At 33.4% G+C, this 14,671-nt stretch overlaps 1 protein-coding gene across 1 annotated transcript in view; it reads right to left on the bottom strand.

Annotated features, from left to right (window-relative positions):
- LOC129231870 (uncharacterized) overlaps positions 1 to 12,885 on the bottom strand; it is a 48,475-nt gene extending 35,590 nt beyond the window's left edge. Inside the window, exon 1 of the mRNA XM_054866260.1 lies at positions 12,821 to 12,885. The gene's annotated coding sequence lies outside the window, so the exon portion shown is untranslated. The remainder of the gene's footprint in view (positions 1 to 12,820) is intronic.
- Positions 12,886 to 14,671: the final 1,786 nt, after the last annotated feature.

Genomic DNA, 14,671 nt, shown 5'->3' with positions numbered 1-14,671 from the left:
ATATTAGAAATAAGATTTATGAAACATTCGACATAGTTCTAGAAAGTGCTTATAGAATCAATTATGATTGACTTTATTTAATTATAAAGAGAAAACCGAAGGTTTGGTGGGATCTCTAACATTTTGGGTATAAATTTTCTAACTGCTCAAACTGACAGGTAGCACGCTAGAAACAGTTGATTCCCATATTTTTTTTTTGAAGCTTATAACTTTTATTTGAATCAATGGAACTAAACTATTTCACGCCAAGTATTTAAAACAGCGTTTTGGATATCAAAATGTTATGCCGTTTTATAATGAATAAATTGTAATAAAATAATTTAAAGACAAACTGACAATAGATAAAATTACAAACTGTCGTTCATTTAAAGAGACTTGAGCCTGGTCTGCAGAAAACTTGATCCTAGGGGGGGGGGGTCCTTATAAGTGCTTTACAGGGGTGTACATTGCCCCCAAGTTCAACGGCGAAATTCCCCCCCCCCATTTTCTCAACCCTCTTTCCCTTTCTATTTTTTTATTTTTTAGTTCTTTTTTTTTTTTGAATATTATTTATTTTTTAAAAATATTTTTTTTAATTTATTTGTTTATTTACTTTTAATTACTGCTATTATTATTATTTCATTAGAAAAGTTCTGTACGCTAATGGCATACAACATACACATGCACAAACTAAATAAATAAATGAAATAAAATATAAACAGAATACAATAAAGTAAAATAAAATAAATAATATAAATTAAAAACAAATCAATAAATAAGTCCCCCCACCACAAATGTTGATAGCGCAACTTACGCCATAATCCCCCTCCTCCCCTGTGGGCACGCCTGGTGCTTTAAGTACAAGTCAGACATTTATTATTTTGCTACCGGGTAATTATTTTTTCATGAAAAATCACAACTTTACAAATAAAATCAAAACATGAAACAAAAGCAATAACTCTTATAGAGCGGCTCTAGTCAGTTGAGCAATAACCTTAACAATGTTAATCCAATAGGGATTGATAATTGGCGCTGAGTTGAGTTGGGTTACTTTCGTAGTAGTTTTGAAAAAGTATTCCAACTGCAATCCGTGGCAATAATACGTCACTTATCACGGAGAACTCTCAAAAAAAAAAGAGAGAGAAATATTGTCAAGGTCACACTTAGATCAACTAACCAGAGCCGCGCTATGAAACTAATAGTTAAGAAAGAAAATAAACTTTTAAATAGGAAAAGCGCTCACATTGCTCTCAGGATCTCATACATTTTCATTAGTTTTGATCAAATAGGGAAATGTGGGGCACAATGAATTTTATAATAAAACTTGCATTGAATTATATATTGAATATTTTTTATTTTTGGCAGTAAATTTGTACCTTCAAAAAAACGTTGAAAATTCTCTCTTTTTTTCATGGGGCTAAGTGAAAAATAGAATATTTTTCTGATGAAATATTTTCTATTCGATTAATAAAGGTATTTTTGATTCAATGAATGAGTAAATAAAAGATGGAATGAATAAATGAAAATAAAATTAAACAATTTCCGAACAAATAAATAAAGTGATTAATGAGTAAAGTATGGTCAATCTAACATCTTAAAGGTTATAAAGGCATCTCGCATTAGGTGGCTGGGCCACATATTTCGATATGCAGATGCATTCCCTACAAAAAGAGTCACATTCTCCAACATTGAAGGAAAACGCCGAAGAGGAAGACCCTCTATCAGATGGCGGGAAGGGGTAGAAAAGGACTTAAAGGTAGAAGGAGTGAACCGATGGAGGGCCATTGCAGGGGATAGGGTTAGGTGGAAAGACTTCAAGAGACGGTCTTGGCCTGCAACAGGCTGTAGCACCAGCGAAGAAAAAGATTAATGAGTGACAAAAATGAATGAACGAATTAAGTAGTGAATGAATGATTAAATAAGGGAATTATTAGTTGAAGGAATGTAAATAAAATAATAAATTAATAAATATGTAAACGATTTGATAAAAGATTGAATAAATAAAGGAAATTAACTATTTCCCTTTGCCGCAACCACTTTGCCCCGCATGCACGTGACTAATTGTACAAAGCATTAAAAATACGAATAAGCTTAATATTAAAAAATAAAAAAATTAATTTGAATTTTGACATCTTGAATTCAAATTATGTTTTTCGCAATCACGAGTGTGTGTATGTAGGCGTGTGTGTTTCTGTATTGCGGGTATGTGTGTTTGTGTGTAGGGGTATGTGTATGTGTGTGCAGGCATGTGTGTTTGTGTCTGTTGTGTTTATGTGTGTGTGTATGTTTTTGTGTGTGTATGTGTTTATGTGTGTGTGTATGTTTTTGTGTGTGTATGTGTTTGTGTGTGTGTGTATGTGTTTGTGTGTGTGTTATGTGTTTGTGTGTGTGTGTTCGTGTGTGTGTGTGTGTGTTCGTGTGTGTGTGTGTTCGTGTGTGTGTGTAGTTGTGTATGTATCCGCGTGTGTGTAGGACATGGATGCAACCTGGAGACGGCTTTCACTATAGGTGCAGCATCGTGAGGACCCGGTCGACGGTGGTGCTGCAGAGGTGGCGGTGGGAAAATAAAATGATAGGAACGTCAAAAACAGTCAAATGAGAACAATAAGCAGTCGTGATTGCTCAACAAATAAATACTGCACCGAATATTAGTAGATCTCCATTAATAATGTTAATAACATGAACTTTATCATTTAGTAATAACAAAAATAATTCTTGATCTAACAACAAAATATTACAATGCGAGTATCAATTTTCGAAAATTGCTTGCATTGTCATATTTTTTTGATTTTCAGAAGTAATTTTTTCTTCACTGAAATAGATTGCATGTCGAACAACATAGTTAAAACAATAACAGAGAGGTGGCGCGTAAAGCAGAATAAATGTTTCACTATTTCTTTTTGCCCCACATTCCCCTTCTCAGTAAATATTAACTAAGAGTTCAATTTAAAACTAAACGACCCTACTTTATCGTATACCAACATTCATTTCTAGCTTAGAAGAATAATTTCTCAATTATCTGAGGTTCAGGGTCGAATTTCCCAATATTAAGAGTAGGTAACTGCCTAGGGTGGCAAATTTTACTTTACTCGCACATTTCTTTTAATTATTATTCTTGAAAATGAAATACTAGTATTATTTCATTTTCCATAGCGACATCCTTTTCTTGTTGTATAATAATGTTTCTTTTATACATCCAATGAAAATGAAATATTTTTCAAGCATAGTAATAGATTGGTGTAAAACTATAAGTGTGAAGACAAAAAGTGGGCGTCGATTCAAGAGAAGTAGGTGTCGTTTCGTTTGGCCAGAAGTCGCAACAAGATTGGAGTTTGGCTAAGATTTTCTGCGCTGTCTAAAATTTATTGAATTGAAGTTTCTTCAGTGATTGACGCTTTTCTTTTTTTCAATATGAATGTATTTAAAAATTGTTTTCTGTTTACATTAAATCTGGGAGGCAAATGAAAATAATTGACGAGCGAAAAAACTGAATGATTCTAAATAAAAGAAGGATGCTAAGTTAAAAACCGAAAAACAAAACAGCGTCTTCAAAACATTTCTAAAACATGATAGGGGAAAAGAAGGCAAATGTGAACAATTTTTTTCTTTTCTTAATTTTTCAAAAAAAATATTATCATTTTTTCGGAGAAAATGTGTCCCTATGATTGAATAGTTTTTTCTTTGTGCTCTAGAATTTTTTCAAATTTTTCAAAAAATATTTCTTTACTTTATGAAATTTTTAAAACGCGTCTTTAATTGTGTGAATTCAAATTATGTTTTTCGCAATCACGAGTGAGTGTGTTTGTGCCCAAGCAAGAGTGTGTGGGTATATGTGTGTGTGTATAGGAATTTGTATGTATGCGTGTGTGTTTGTGTCTGTATGCAGGCATGAGTGTGTGTGTAGGTGTGTGTATGTATGCGTGTTTGTGTCTGTGTGCATGTGTATGTGTAGGTGTGTGCGTGTGTTTGTGTCTGTGTGCAGGTATGAGTGTGTGTGTGTGTATGTATGTGTGTTTGCAGGTGTAAGTATGTATGCATGTGCGTGTAGGATATGGGCGCAACCTGGAGACGGTTTTCGCTAGAGTAGCAGCATCGTGAGGTCAGTCGACGGTGGTGCTGCAGAGGGTGCTGGTGGGAAAATAAAATGATAGGACGCCAAAACAGTTAAATGAAAGCAATAAGCAATCGTGATTGCTCAAAAAAAATCTCATATGAGTGAATGCAATGCACAGAGGAAATTATTCAAATCGTAGATTCATGGATGAAAAAAATTAAAAGGGAAATGTTGATATTATAAATAAAAATGGCAGTTATGATAAAATGGTTAATGCACAAAACAAAGAAATTCAGTGCTCCGCAATGATTCAGCTATATATGTGTTAAATAACTAAGTGGAGATTTAATTTCAAAACACGGGTTTTGTTCAAAATAACAGTAATAATTTTGGAAGAAGTAATAGAACTTAGTCAGGCATGTAATCGTTTTTATCAAAGTGTCTTTTCGAGCAAAAATGACGAATACTGAAACAACTCTAAGAAAATAGTAAATTTACTCTGAAAGTAAAGATGCTGTCTTAAATGAACCCTGCTCAGCATTCGTTGGGGGGGGGGGAGGATCACTAGAGGGTAATTATATTTATGGGAGAGAAATAGGCAATACGGAACAGCCATCGGCCATCTAGATAAAAAATTCCAGCAATGTATTCCAATAAGACCAAACAAGGCTGCCTACGGGGGGGGGGGGAGAGAATCATGGCGTAGAATTAAAACTTTTAAGGTTTGCTTTTTAAAGAATTTAGTTTTTGTGAAAATTTTGATTTTCATTTATTTTTTTTTTTTGGGGGGGGGCTCAACTCAACCTCACAAATCACCAGCAGAGGCATATTTCTCTTAACGGGGAAGTATCCCTTACCACAACTAACTTTATTAAGATCTGCAATAAGGAAAAACCTTCGGCTATCTGGAGAAAAAAAACTCAAGTAGTTTGTTCCAATAAGACCAAACGAAGTAGTGCGCACGAGGGGGAGGGGTAGAGCAGGTCGTGGCGCAGACTTCAAGTTTTTAAGGTTTGTTTTTTAAGAATTTTACTTTTTTTTTTTTTTTTTTTTTTGAGGGTGTTGTTGGGCACCGCTAGCCTCCCGTAACCCCTAAAGAGGTCGAATTGATCTTGGTTGCTAGCCCTCTGCCGCAAGAAACTATATTGAGATTTGCAACACGAAACATCCATTAACCATCTGGATAAAAAAGATTCCAGCAATTTCTTGAAATAATTATAGCAAAATTTGCTGCCTATGAAGGAGGAGGGAGGGTGGAGCAGGTCATGGCGCAGACTTCATCATTTAAATTTTAGGTGTTTAAAAGATTTTAGGTTTTTATGAGTCTTTTTTTTTTTAATTTTTTGTGGGGAGAGTGTTTTCTACACCCCGAATCAGCTGAATGGCCGTACTTTCTCTTGACGAGAGAGCATACCCTGTCGCAAGTAACTGTATTGAGATCTACAACAGGGAACAGCCCTCGGCCATCTGCATAAAAAAAAATCTATCAATTTCTTACAATAATATTAGAGGAAACTGGTGCCTATGAAGGGGGAGGGGGATGGAGCGAGTGTTTGTACAGACTGCGTCATTCAAATTTTTAGACTTTTTAAGAAAATTTCGTTTTTATGGGTTTTTTGAGGGGGGAGGAAATCCTCTCCCCTCTTCGGATCACCTGAAAGGGCGTATTTTTCTTAACGGGTTTGCCTCCCCCATCTTGAGTAACTATCTTGAGTTTGCAAAAGGGAACAGCAATCGGCCTTATGGATTAAAAAAAAAATTCCCTCAATTTCTTTCAACAGTAATAACAAAAACTGATGCCTATGAGGGGGGAGGGGGTAGCGGGTCATGGCGGAGAGTGTGTCGTTGAAGTTTTTCGATGATTTTAAATGATCTTTATTTTTTTTTTGGTGGTTTGATTGTATTTTTTTCTGTGGGAGCCACCCTGGATTACCTGAGGGGATGTATTTCTCTTAACGAGGCATCACCCAACGCAAGTAATTGTATTGAGTTTTGCAACAGGGATCAGCCATCGGCTATCAGGATAAAAAAAAAATCCAGTTATTTCTCTCAATAATTATAGCGGAAACTGATGCCAATGAAGGGGAGGGAGGAGTGAGTCATGGCTTGTAGAGTGAATTCAAACTTTTCTATGTTTTTGTAAGATTTTAGATTTTTTTTTTTTTTTTTTTTAAGTAGGGCATGCACCCCAATCACATGTAGTGGTGTATTTCTCTTTACGAGGCGAGCATCCCATATTACAAGTAACTATATTAAGATTTGCAACAATGTATCAGCGGTCGGCTGTCAAGATTTTAAAAAATCCAGCTATTTCTCTCAGTAATAATAGCGAAAACTGATGCCTATGAAAGGAGGGTGGATGGTGGGAGCGGGTCATGGCACAGACTGCGTCATTCAAATTTAATTTTTTTTTTAATTTAGTTTTTTTTTTTTTTTTCTTGTATGTGGGAGTGTGCCGTCCGGATCACCTGAGGGGGCGTAGTTTTCTTAACGGAGGTGCATCCCCCACCGACTATACTATATTGAGATTTACAACTGGGGACAGCCATTCGCCATCGAGATAAAAAAAAAAAAAGCCCTATTTCTTTCAATAATAATAGCGAAATTTTTACATCAATGACTATGAAGGGAGGGTGGGGGTGGAATTGGTCATGTTGGAGGGTGTCTTTCAAATTTTTAGATGTATTTAAAATATTCTTGTTTTGTAGCAGTTTTTTTTTTTTTTTTTTTGGTGGGGTTGTCGAGTGCCCCCTGGACACCTCTGGGGGGGGGGCGTAGTTCTCTTTGTGGAGAGAGCATCCCTCACCGCATGCAACAATGTGGTGCACAATTTGCAACAGGGAACAGCCATCGAACCATAGGATAAAAAAAATTCCAGTGATTTCTTTCAATAATAATTGCGAAAACTGGGGGGGGGGGGATTTGTTGTGGCGAGTGTATCATTCAAATTTTTGGGTGTTTTTAAAAGACTTTAGTTCTTTTATGGCTTCGGTTTTTTTTGGGGGGGAGGGGCTTCCCCCTATCACCTGAGTGGGTGTATTCCTTTTTACGGGGGGGGGGGGAGCATCCTCCACAGCAAGTAACAAAATTGAGATTAGCAATAAGAATCGGCCATCTGGATAAAAATGTTCCAGCAATTTATTCCAATGACAATAGCGAGAGCAGCCTTCGAAGGGGGGGGGGGGGCGGGTCATGGAGGCAGACTGAGTCAGTAAAATTTTTAGAGTTCTTTTTAAAAACAATATTGATTTTTTACGGCCTTTCTTTTGGGGGTGGTACCCCAGAACCCTCCCCCCCCCATATTCCTAGCCCCTTGTAACACCTTAGGGTCTGCATGTTTTTGGGGTATGGGCATTGGGGTGGCAGAGCAATTCTGTCGTAAGAAACTGTATATTAAAATACGCAATAGGGAAAGTGTTGAAGCCAGTATTCTCTTCTAGGGTTCCATGTTTTCAATCCCCCCCCCCCGGTGCACGCTAGGTTGAGGGTGCCAATTTTCACCCGGTGCCATTTCGGTTCCCTATAGGGGTTTTTGGGTGCTACATGCGTTTCACTCTTGGTGCCAAGTGCAACCATTTGTTTTCACGGTGTAATTTTCTCATATTCCGTCATCTTTAATTAATTTGGTCTCTTGCGTACTAGTTTTCGACAAACCGTTTTTTTTTTTTTTTTTCATCGTCGTGTGTGTTGTATTTCTATTGTACTATGTGTAACATTATTTTCTTTTCGTTTTTTTTTAAATTTTTTATTGCTAGTTGTAATTTCTTTTCGAGAGACGATTCTTTTCCAATATTAACATTGTCTTTAACGATTTCCTATTGATCAGGATAAATTCGTTTTAAATTTTTATTAACTCTTTAGTTTGAATTTAACGATGAATGTAAATAAATTTGATCTTTTTAGTTTATTTGTTATCGCTTTCTTTTCGAATTTTTTTAATATTATTTCAATCTCTGAAAGTATTTTGTATTTCACTAGGCTTTTCCTCTATGCAAAATTTCAAGGCACTATATAATTAAATATCATCCCTCCAAACATCAAAAATACAACTAAATAGCGAGATAGAACTGCAGACCAATACTGGGGACAACAAATTGCCATTTAATTTTAACAAGAAAAGTTTTTTCTAGAAATATAGTGCACTGCCGTGTTAGGCACAAACGTCGTATCTGCAGCTGAGTTCAAATTGAGAAATTCCCGTTAAAAGTTTTGCTCCTCCATGTACTTGATTCAGACGCAACCTTTTCGGGATATATATATATATATATATATATATATATATATATATATATATATATATATATATATATATATATATATATATATATATATATATATATATATTTCCTATTACCAAATGACCATAAAACATTGTATTTAGATGAAATATTTGATAAAAAACCACCTAGTCACCGTAACTCAATTTCGTTAAAAATTGCTGATACGACTTTGCTCTGTACCGCCGCACCAGTTGAGCAAATATTTGCTCAACTGGTGCTGCGGAACAGAGTAACAGTTGAGACAAATATTTGAAATATATAGCATAAAGTATTGCGGCATTTGACGATTGGAACTATTTATAGTACAAATACATGTGCAGAAAACATTTACATTTGAAATTAACTTTTACAAAGGAACATCAAAGAATTAAAAAATAAATAAAACCATTGTGCCTCAAGATGCACGAAAATGCGATGCATTAAATCACTTAGCAATGGAAGTATCATTTTTTATTTTGTCTGTTACTTTTTTTTAGTGATGTTTTATTAATCTATGCTTTTAAAGTCAAATTTTTACATCAATTTACCCAATTTTATATTAATTTTTAACTATTTCATCGAAAAGAAATGCGCATTTAGAATCACAGTAGCAGTTTAATAAGTTAAAGTGAAAGCTCTTTAATTAAAAACTATTTCATTATTTTCAGCTCGTACTGAAAATACTGGTATTTTATTTCGGGACCATAGTTGTCATAGTGTGTTAGTACAATTGATCCATAATATAAATTTTCTACGAATTCACCAACTATGTGACGACTAGATCAAATATTTATATTTAATCCAATCAGGTTCAATTATATCCAATCAGAATAAAAAGAAAATATCCCTTTAAATAAAAGGATAAATTAGTTATGGTTCATGATATTTCATTATTTATTAAACCACTCATTTCAAATACGGAAATATGATCCCCAAATTCGAATTAGGCATTGAGAAACCTAGTAAAAAACTAATGAATCATGCTAGTCTTCTCAATTGCAAACACATGCCCGAAAAAATTAAAATTATAACAATCTCGGAAAAATTTTTTCTCCTAGTAATTAAAGAAATGCTTTTTAGTTTTAATTAATTAAAATAAGATTATTTTTTATGCCTAGAACACAGAAAGGATTACAAGACTTCCATTTAATTTGTCCAACGCTAGAACTTCACTTTTACGGAACAAACTTGAGTGTTCCAGTTGCGTTGCAGCAGCGACGCAAATAATACTCTTTAAAATAGTCTAGAAAATACAGTAAACTCCCGATTTTCCGCGTAACAGCGGATAAGCGAAAACCGCGGAGAATCCGAATAATAGGTGAAAAACGATACTTAGTGTATACAACAGCTAAAAATATTAATAAAACTTACACATACGTTGAAATTGTAACTAAAACATTGCTACATCGCAACTACTAACATCAAATGTAAAAATAAATGTAAAATCCAAAAGCACACAATAATAAAATCATAAGTTAAAAAACAAAAAATGAAAAGACCTGTGGATAATCCGAACCACGGATAATCCGACCGCTGATAATCGGGAGTTTACTGTATCAACAATTTTAAACGATTCCACAGATTAGAAATTTAGCCAAAGAATTTTAAAAATGTATGTAAAATCTAAAAGCAAAAAATAACACAATCATAAGTTAAAAACAAAAAGTGAAAAGACCAGCGGATAATCCGCATCGCGGATAATCGGTAGTTTACTGTATCAACAATTTTAAACGATTCCACAGATTAGAAATTTAGCTAAAGAAATAAAAATTATATGTAAAATCTAAAAGCAAACAATAAAACAATCATAAGTTAAAAAACAAAAAGTGAAAAGACCCGCGAATAATTCCGAACCTCGGATAAGACCACCGATAATCGGGAGTTTACTGTATCAACTATTTTGAACTTTCTACAGATTAGAAATTTAGCCAAAGAAATAAATACATGTAAAACCTAAAAGCAAACAATAACTCAATCATAAGTTAAAAACAAAAAATGAAAAGACCTGCGGATAATCCGAACCACGGATAATCCGAACAGCGGATAGTCGGGAGTTTACTGTATCAACAATTTTAAACGATTCCACAGATTAGAAATTTAGCTAAAGAAATACAAAATATATGTAAAATCTAAAAGCAAACAATTACACAATCATTAGTTAAAAAACAGAAAATGAAAAGACCCGCGGAAAACCACCGATAATCGGAAGTTTACTGTATCAACTATTTTGAACTTTCCACAGTTTATAAATTTAGCCAAAGAAATAAAAAATACATGTAAAACCTAAAAGCAAACAATAATACAATCATAAGTTAAAAAATAAAAAGTGAAGAGACCTGCTGATATTCAGAACCGCGGATAATCGGGAGTTTACTGTATCAACAATTTTAAACAATTCTACAGATTAGAAATTTAGCTAAAGAAATAAAACATATATGTAAAATCTAAAAGCAAACAATAACCCAATCATAAATTAAAAAACAAAAAATGAAAAGACCCGCGGATAAGACCACCGATAATCGGGAGTTCACTGTATCAACTATTTTGAACTATTCCACAGATTAGAAATTTAGCCAAAGAAATAAGAAATACATGTAAAACCTAAAAGCAAACAATAACACAATCATAAGTTAAAAACAAAAAATGAAAAGACCTGCGGATAATCCGAACAGCGAATGATCGGGAGTTTACTATATCAACAATTTTAAACGATTCCACGGATTAGAAATTTAACGAGAAAAATATAAAATGTAAGCAAAATCTAAAAGCAAACATTACCACAATCATAAGTTAAAAACAAAAAATGAAAAGACCCGCGGATTATCCGACCGCCGATAATCGGGAGTTTACTATATTAACAATTTTAAACGATTCCACAGATTAGAAATTTAGCTAAAGAAAATCAAAATATATGTAAAATCTAAAAGCAAACAATTGTACAATCATAGGTTAAAAAACAAAAAATGAAAAGACCCGCGGATAATCCAAACCGCGGATAAAACCACCAATAATCGAAAGTTTACTGTATCAACTATTTTAAACTATTCCACAGATTAGAAATTTAGCCAAAGAAATAAAAAATTTATGTAAAATCTAAAAACAAACAATAACACAATCATAAGTAAAAAACAAAAAGTGAAGAGACCTGCGGATAATCTGAACAGCGGATAATCGGGAGTTTACTCTATCAACAATTTCAAACAATTCCACAGATTAGAAATTTAGCTAAATAAATAAAAAATATATGTAAAATCTAAAAGCAAACAATTACACAATCATAAGTTAAAAAACAAAAAATGAAAATCCCTGCGGACAATCCGACCACCGTTAATCGGGAGTTAACTGCATTAACAATTTTAAATGATTCCACAGATTAGAAAATTAACTCAAGAAATAAAAAATATATGTAAAATCAAAAAGCAAACAGAAACAAAATCATAAGTTAAAAACAAAAAATGAAAAGACCTGCGGATAATCCGAACCACGGATAATCCGAACAGCGGATGATTGGTAGTTTACTGTATCAACAATTTTAAACGCTTCCACAGATTAGAAATTTAGCCAAAGAAATAAAAAATGTATGTAGAATCTAAAAGCAAACAATACCACAATCATAAGTTGAAAACAAAAAATTAAAAGACCCGCGGATTATCCGACCACCGATAATCGGGAGTTTACTGTATTAACAATTTTAAACGATTCCACAGATTAGAAATTTAGCTAAAGAAATACAAAATATGTGTAAAATCTAAAAGCAAACAATTTCAAAATTAGAAGTTAAAAACAAAAAGTGAAAAAGACCTGCGGTTAATCCGAACCACGGATAATCCGAACCGCAAATAATCCGAACAGCGGATAATCGGGAGTTTACTGTATCAACAATTTTAAACAATTCCACAGATTTGAAATGTAGCCAAAGAAACCGTGCAGATTGCAAAAGGAATTCGTGGAATAATTTCAAAGATGGAAAAAGTGATTAGCGAATCAACCAAGAGTTGATGACTGAAGAAATCTAAATGGTCTCGCTACATCAGTCGATACAGCACGTACAGTATTGTCGAAAATCATAACATTTATTTAACTTTTAAATTTAATAAACGAAATGTTGAAACAAACTGCAGAGTCGGAAGGAAAATCACCGACCCCGGCTAGTTTACCCCAAAATCACTTTGACTCGGACTCCGAAACCGCACCCTGTTCGTATCTACTTATTTTTCAGTAAAATAAAATATATATATATATATATATATATATATATATATATCAAATTCGTATTTTCCTTTTCCATTTTAATTAAAAGGATAATTTGTTTTATTTATATTATACATATTTTCTTAATTTGCACTGTACCTAACACACATTATCTACGGAATTTTGCAGTGCCTGTTAAAAATATAACAAAAGCATTTACAATAAAATCTAAGAATCTATTTATAAAACAATTATAATGTAACACTAATGAAACTAATAAATCAAAAATTCGTGAATACTTAAAAAAATAGTTAAATTTAATAGCAAAGACCCTTACCTTAGTACAACAGGATCTTTTCTACTCTGCTAGGCAAGTCAGCACAGCACCATAAACTTCACAGCAACTTTCTGCAACAGGCTCCAAACGTCTTATGGCAGCATATACCTTGCTTGTCGGCTTTTATGCGTTTGCCCGTTGCGTATGAAACATTGAACTCGTGTTTAATTCTTGTAATTATTTTTTGTTTTGGAAAAGGAAATTGAAAATAACCCTTAAATTAAAAAGAATCGAAGCGCGTTGACTGCGTCTCCGAGACGCAGTCGAAATTCCATTAAAACAACAAATAAAATTTACTTTCTTCTCTCTTTTTTTTCGTCTACAACTAAAAAGTTTGCATTTATTTGTTGGTGTGTATAATCAAGCGTCCACCTCAAACTTGTTTGCCCGGAGGAAAAAAGCAAAAGGAAGGGAAATGTAATTTTGACTTGTGGCATTGTATTTCCAAAACCGATGTTGAAGTGATTTAATTTTATTTTTTTTGCCCTTGAAATGTGGATTTGTCGAAAAATTACCTTTGCTGCGACTCAGTGGAGGCAAGGATTTTTGAGATTTTCTCTCTCTTGCGAAAAGTCATTTATTTTTCTCTTTTTTTCCCCCCTTCTTTTTTAAAGATACTGCACTGGTAGACAGAATTGTAGCCTCAAAAGTTGTTGATTTTGTTTCAATCATAACTTAACTCAGTTTGACTTTTTTCATTAAATAAAGATGAATAATTGAAAAATTAGTTCAAAACTCAGTAAAACTCATCAATTAAAATTTAAAAAAAATTAATTATTAAATAAAAACAAAAAACCCGACTTCGTAAAAACCAAAAAAACTAAAAAGAAAAATGTATAAGCCCAGTAGTTAAGAATGCTATTAAGTACTACTGAATAATTGCACCATTGAAATAGTTTTATATTCGTACACAGATAAGACATATCATAAATTCAAAAACAGAATAGAAGGAACAACAGTCGGGGCCCATTCAAATTTTACGGGGTTCCTTGATTGAAAAAATAATCCTTCAAGTCTTTTTGTTTGCGCTGATGTGGAGGTCTCCTTAAAAATATGGCAGATGGAACATGTTTCCTTTGTTTCAATAGATTAAAAAATCAGGACTCAATTTTAAAACAAGTTTCAGAGATATTTTAAAATATGCTTCAATCCGCCAAAATAATCTTCCTCAGAGAAATCTAAATTTGGACTATACTAGTAACGTAACAGTATAGAAGATCATCGTCAGGTGTTACGCAATCCAAACAAATTCATATATATATATATTAGGGTGGTCCTTATTTATATGGGAAATTTTTTTTTCGGAATTCAAAAAGTGACGCCCCCTAGTTTTGTGACACTATAATAAAAAGTAATCGGTGCAAAATTTGAACTCGATCGGTCAATAATAACACGTGCCCCTAGGACGTTGAACTTTAACACTTTTGATAATTTTCCCCCAAATCTTCAAGTTTTTACTTCAGACCCCGTACATCGTTTCTCCTATGTTTGCAAAATATTTTTACAGCGAGGTAGCACTAAAATTAATCTTTTTAATTACTTCATATCGTCTAAAGATTTTACATTGAATAAGAATGCAATATTGCTTTAGAAACTTTACCTTAATCGTACGCTTTTCTCAACGTATCTCAATCGTGTGCGTTTTTTCCCCGATAGTCTTGGAGTGTCTCTAAAACACTAAATTGCTTTTGTGACTCATATTTGGTAAATTGACTGTGAAATTCTTCGATTAATTGTGCTCCTTTTTCAGTTGTATCATTCACAACTTTCAGCATTTTAACGATATCTCTTCCCTTTAAATAGCTTCCTTTATTTTCCCATGAATCAGGATCAAATAGAAAAACATCTTTT

The sequence above is a fragment of the Uloborus diversus genome, chromosome 10, assembly GCF_026930045.1.
Source record: "Uloborus diversus isolate 005 chromosome 10, Udiv.v.3.1, whole genome shotgun sequence".
In the NCBI taxonomy this organism is placed as follows: domain Eukaryota; kingdom Metazoa; phylum Arthropoda; class Arachnida; order Araneae; family Uloboridae; genus Uloborus; species Uloborus diversus.
This window is presented reverse-complemented; position numbering and strand designations above follow the sequence as displayed.